The 6,236-nt window shown below is 38.2% G+C and overlaps 1 long non-coding RNA gene across 1 annotated transcript; it reads right to left on the bottom strand.

The window, feature by feature from the left end:
• Positions 1-4,215: 4,215 nt before the first annotated feature.
• LOC112627152 lies at positions 4,216-5,089 on the bottom strand. Its single transcript, XR_003120023.1, has 2 exons — positions 5,060-5,089; positions 4,216-4,593 (listed from the first exon to the last, which is right to left on the bottom strand). It is a non-coding gene; the product is annotated as an uncharacterized LOC112627152 (long non-coding RNA).
• Positions 5,090-6,236: the final 1,147 nt, after the last annotated feature.

Here is a 6,236-nt window from a genome sequence, read left to right as displayed (position 1 = left end):
AATGTAGTAAACCTTTTATTAGTGATTCTAGATTCCCAGGGAAAGATGGTGGATTTATACAATTTTACCTACAGAATGACTACAAGGCCTTTGTAAAATTAGGTCTCAGTAACATTTTAATGACAGCAATTTCTATTTTTCAGTCTTATTACTACTTTCAAATTATAAGATGTCTAAACTACACTCTAAAGAATCTCACAAGTAGGTTGGAAATGTGAAAAACTGAACTCCCTTCTTAATGGCCATCTTAGAAACCACAGATAATTTAAATTTAACTAGGTCTAATCCAACCAGTTTTCTTTAATCAAGTTTAGTTTAATGCGTAAACTAAATTTTATTAATTTAAATATTTTTCCTTTTACTTCACCTCGTTCTAGAAAGACTTAAGGCAGGTAGCAAGATGCACACAAATAAGATTTAAAAAGGGTATTAGTTCATTTAATGTTGCTACAAATGAATCCTTGCAGCTCACTAATTTATAAAGAAAAAAGTTATTTGGCTCATGATTCCCATGATTGGAAAGTTCGAGTTTGGGATACTGCATATGGTGAGGGTCTCATGATTCCCATGACTGGAAAGTTCGAGTTTGGGATACTGAATATGGTGAGGGTCTCGGGCTCCTTCCACTTCTGGCAGAAAGCAAAGGGGAGCTGGCTTGCATAAAGATCACACGGCAAGAGAGGAAGAAAGAGAGAGAGGGAGACACCAGGTTTGTTCAAACAACTAGCTCCTTTGGGAACTAATAGAGCACTCACCCCTAAGGGAGGGTATTAATTTATGCATAAAGAAACTGCCTCTGTGACCCAAACACCTCCCGTTAAGCCCCAACTCCAACATTGGGGATATATTTTAACATGAGGTTTGGAAGCATGCGAACCATAACAGAGGAATGGGGGAATGAAGGTGAGAAAAATAAGATAAAACCACTAGCGTGATTAGCACACCACTATGCTGCCCTTTTCTAGTGATAGGAAACATTAAGGTTTCTGGCAGACCACAAAAATACAGAATTACGGTTGATTAACCATCTCAAAGGTTCTATACAATGAAACAAAAGCAATTGCTCAGAGGAGTAAAACATTCCTCAGTGTTGATTCTGGAGAACTATTTTGTTGTTTGTTGTCAGAGAGAAGTATGGTGCCATGTGTTAAACCATGTTTTCCACAACATTATTTTGGTAAATACAAAAGTGTGCTCTACAAAGCTATTTCTTATAATGTTCCTCAAAGTGTATTAGAAATACCACATTATATAATAATTCAGAAGAAAAAAAAGAAAAAGTAAAAAAAAAATGTATAAGATGGTAAAACATGATTCAGGTATGCAGGTTTTTTTCTAATAGTGTGGCTTGATTCATGGACAGAATAGTGTATTTAGAAAAAAAAAAAAAATGTACCTTTGTAGTCACCACCTGACTTCAAAATGCCTTATGGTGCAATGCTGTACACATAGCAAAAATCTGATATCAAGGTAAGGAAGTAGTGAGAAAAAGTTTTAATTATCTGTTTATTCCAAAGTATATACATTTTTAAAAAGTGAAAACAATAAGGCCTATGTAACTTAATGTCCTCTTATACAGCATAATGTCCTTGAGGTTCATCTATATTGTCACATATGGCAGAATTTTCTTTTTTTCTTTCAAGCTAAATAGTATTTAGCTTGGGCACTAAAGTAGTGTAGCCTGGAGTTTTGAACCGAAATATCCAGTAATGAGATTTTAAAGTTTGAAGAAGTAGTGGCTGATTTGAAATAATTGAGGAACAATTGGGAATTGGCTTGGGAAAGATAATGGCAGCAAGTCCAAGAGGAGAAACAGAAGATCCTTGCTAGAGGGAATCTCTAGATTCTTCCAGTTCAGTTTCCTATTTTCCAGCATAATCACAATTAACTCTTGGGAAAACAGCTGTAAATTTTTTTTCCTTACAAACCCTACATCTAAGAAATGCCACAATTTTCACTTTAGCACCAAGATAAAATTTATATAAACAGTAGAGAAGTAGCAGCCATGGACTCCACAAAGTCTGAGCAGAGAAAAGTATGCAATTAAACGAGAAGCTCACAACTTAATTTGAAGCAGTTAGGGATCCTCCCTTTACTAGTGAACAATGAGGCAATCTATTTTTAGCATTCAGTGAAGTTTGGCACAAAATTTAATTCAAGGCATTAGAAGGCTCTGCTAATTCCCTGCTTATATTTCAGGAGTACTAAAGTGGCTTACAAGAAACCAGAGCAAACTGATTGATTTCAGGTTTAAATTTACTTGCCTTGGGCACTGAGTTTAAATTGCCTGGGGTTGGGAGAAAAACACAATGAGAAAGATATACTGACATGGTTGTAAATTGCTCTAACCTTCATTACACGGTCAGCACTCTAGCATTACTCAGTGCAGAATAGCCAATTTAGTAAGCCACAAGTACCAATAATGACTAGTTATTAAACCCTAATTGTGTGCCAGACATTTTGCCAGGTGTTTTACATTCCTTCTCACTAATATTCATATTCTCGGTTGAATACCGTGTCTCCCAAATTGTGTCTACCTGGAAATTCACCCTGCGACCTTATTTGAAAATGGAATCTTTGCAGATATAATTAGGTTAAGATGAGGACATACTGGATTAGGGTAGGTCCTAATCCAATAACTGGTGTCTTATATGAAGAGAAAACAAAGACACAGAGACACACCTAGGATGAATGCCACATGATGACAGAGGCAGAGAGTGTAGTGGTGACCCATGAGCCAAGGGTTGCCAACCGCCACCAGAAGCCAGCAGAGAGGCATGGGATGATTTCTCTCCCAGAACCTCCAGAAGGCACCAACCCTGCTGACGCCTTGATTTCAGGCTCTGGCCTCTAGAACTATGTGAGAATAAATTCTTATTTTTGTAAACAACCCAGTTTGCAGTAGTTTGTTACCTCTGCCCTAGGAAACTAATACAATTCACATTAACCCTCAAGGTAGGTGTCAGTTTCTCTTTAAAACATTTTTTTACAACATAACCTGACTAAAACTTGTGCTCAGTCCACTGTCTTTTAATCAAGTTCACTAAACAATAGCGTTATAGCAATTAGGTGATCTGGTGAAAAAAATTATCCCAAAATTTATGCTAATTGACCACATGTGGTTTTTGATCTCAATTCCAAGAGGAATTCTTTCCATCAGGAAAGTGACTACTCCTTCATGGTCATTGATACTGTGTCAAAGCCTGTAACCTGGGACATAGCCAAACAGGGAAGGCTTTGGTGATTTCTCACAACAACAGGGCTGCTGTGCTTACAGGAGAGGAGATTATAGATATTGGAAGACCAGGTAATGCAAGGAATGAGTCTGCACATTCTGGGTCAGGTGCCTGGAATAATGTGTTACAGGCTTCTAGGAAATGAGGGGGAATCCAGCGTGGATGGCTCCTTTGTTGATGCTAAAGAATATGAGGATTACAATGAACGGGTTTGGGAAGAAACTCAGGAGTTTAAATGGCACAAAAAAAGTCTGGTTATAAAAATGGGCACTGATTAGGTCATGGGCAGGGCAGAATAGAAGAAACCAGGAATGGAAACTTGACTTAGCAAAAGGTGCAAAATCAGCTATGAGGCACTCAGACAGGAAGTCATAGGCAGAAGCTGGCCTGGAAGGAAGTAGTGTATAAACACTAGACACTCTGAAGAATCTAGATGCTTGCCAACCTGGAGGATGAAGACAGCAAGTAGGCTGGGCAGATCAGTGTCAAGAGATTCAGGACAGATCGACAGATCTAAATGGAAACAGATTGAATCTATGGCAGGGGGTCAAATAGAAACTCAAGCTAAATTCACGGGAACAAATAAGAAGGGCTCATGTTGTTCATCCCCTCACAAAGTTCTGGGTTTCTGGTAAAAAGTAAGAAGGTGTTTTCCATGTTCAAGGGTTCTCTGCAGAGTGACAGAAAGCTTACTCCCAGGCCCTCCCCATTACAGAAATTTTGTTTTATTTATATATGCAGTTCATAGATGTCTTAACTTTCCTGCCAGAAGGTATGCTCCTCTTGGTATTAATGGATATTATTTTTGACCACCTACTGTGTCCCAGGTGTTTTTTCATCAGTGCTGCATATACATTATAGTGCCATTGTTTCTTTTGAAAGCACACAATCCTGAAGAGTTTAAGATGTGGAGAGATAAGTAACTAATTTATGGTCACACAGCTAGAAAGAGACAGAACTAGAAATTAAACTCAGGTGGTCAAATTTCACATCCAGTTTTTAACTATCATTGATGGTGCTTTCCCTCCTATTTCCTATGCTTTATTTATTGCTACCAATTCACAGTCCTTATAGCAACAGCAAGTTAGATGATCTGATGAGGATTACTTTGTTTCCACACAGGAGTATAGTGTGTGCTGCTTCTTAGAGCTTGATCTTTCTGGTTCCAGATTTTGGTAATGGTGGATGACTACATCTTCTAGGGGAGCTCATGGTAAGAATGAAGTAGAAGAGGCAGGAGTCCAGCGAGTCATTCTATGTCATCAGGTACCCAGAACTGCAGTTGTGAAGGAAGAATTGTTTGCCTTGAGGCTTATCATACTTCCCAAAAGGGCAGGAATTTGTGTCAGAGTGTGATCTACACAAAACAGAGAATCAGAATCTATTTAGAGAGGGAGTGCTGCACAGAGAATAAAAGAACTAAGATTTCAGAACTATCTTGACTTTTTCTTCCATAAAACTTTACCTAGTAAACTACCATTCAATGAAATGGTGAAGCCCTGTCTCTACAAAAATACAAAAATTTGATGGATGTGGTGGTGCCTGCCTGTCTCAGGGCCTGAGGCATGAGAATCACTTGAACCCAGGAGGCAGAGGTTGCAGTGAGCCAAAATCACACCACTGCACTCCAGCATGGCAACAGAGTGAGACTCTGTCTCAAAAAAAAAAAAAAAAAAAAAGATACCCCTGTGCTACTTTAGCAGTGTGGGGTAGTTGGAGAACCAAATGCATTTGTAGCCACTTAACAGGCATCTAAAGCTTGAACAAATTACTTCTCCTTTTGAAACTCAGTTTTTTCCTCTGTGAAGTGATGTAATACTTACCTTGCTGTCTGGGTGAGAGAGCCATGTTTCATACAATCAATTCATACAGTTGTACCTGGGTAAGCTGACCTGAAGAGCTCCACACCACTTAGGACTAAGAGCTGTGATTTGGAATTGAATTTCTCATGTAGTGGCTGTGGAGAAGACAATGAGAAGTGTCGGTTCATTTTCTGTTGCTGAACAAAATGCCACAAAGTGGGTAATTTATAAAGAAAATAGGTTTATTAAGTTCACTGTTCTGGAGGCTGGAAAGTCCAAAGTCGAGGGGCTATATCCAGTGAAGACTTTCTTGTTGCCTCATAACAGGGTGGAGAGCATCACATGGTTAGGAGGCAAGAGCAAGAGAGTCAGAGAGATCTTGCTTTTATAACAAAACCACTCCTGTAATAACAAACACACTCCCCTGATAATGACATTAATCTATTCACAAGGATGGAGAGATTATGTTTTCAACATGTGAAAATTTGGAGAATACATTCAAACTATAACAACAGGGAAGGAACTCTTATATTCTCACCTATTCGATCCAGATATTAGTTAACTTGGAATGTGGTGCTGTTTGGGGAATGATGTACCTATGGATAAAAACCAGATGCAGTCCATTGTGAAGGTGATTCATGCAAGTGTTACAGGCTACTTTAGGATCACAACTTACCCTACTTCAAGTGGTGAGAATTTGGGGTTCTGTGAATTAGGTGATGAGAGAGGCCCCCCTCCATGAGCCATTCAGTCACCCAACAAGTATACATATAGTTCTCTGTGTGTTTATATAATAAGTATGTGGGTAGTTAAGGCTAACCGTCTATTAAAAATATAAGCTATTTGTGTTTTTGTTTTACCGATTTACTTAGGAACAAATACATATTAAGTATTTTTTGTGTGCTGGGCTCCTGGCACATGTAAACATGAAAGCATGATCTTGCATTAAATCAATCTAACTTTTCAAATCCATATATTAAGGCAATACACACCTCAGTTGAATTTTAGATTAATGAAGGCTGTTATTTTATTATTTGAAATGACAACATACTTGAAATGTCGTTTTGGAAGATGACCCTAGTTATTCCTGGTTGTCTCAGGCTAGTAAAACTGAGTGCTCTTTTTATATTCGACTAGTTTATTATCATCTTACCTGAGCTCTCTGCTTTACTTCTAATTTCCTAAAGCCTCTATAAAT

This window comes from Theropithecus gelada, chromosome 6 (genome assembly GCF_003255815.1).
Source record: "Theropithecus gelada isolate Dixy chromosome 6, Tgel_1.0, whole genome shotgun sequence".
Taxonomy (NCBI): domain Eukaryota; kingdom Metazoa; phylum Chordata; class Mammalia; order Primates; family Cercopithecidae; genus Theropithecus; species Theropithecus gelada.
The sequence above is the reverse complement of the archived record's forward strand: the minus strand, read 5'-3'. Positions and strand labels throughout refer to the sequence as shown.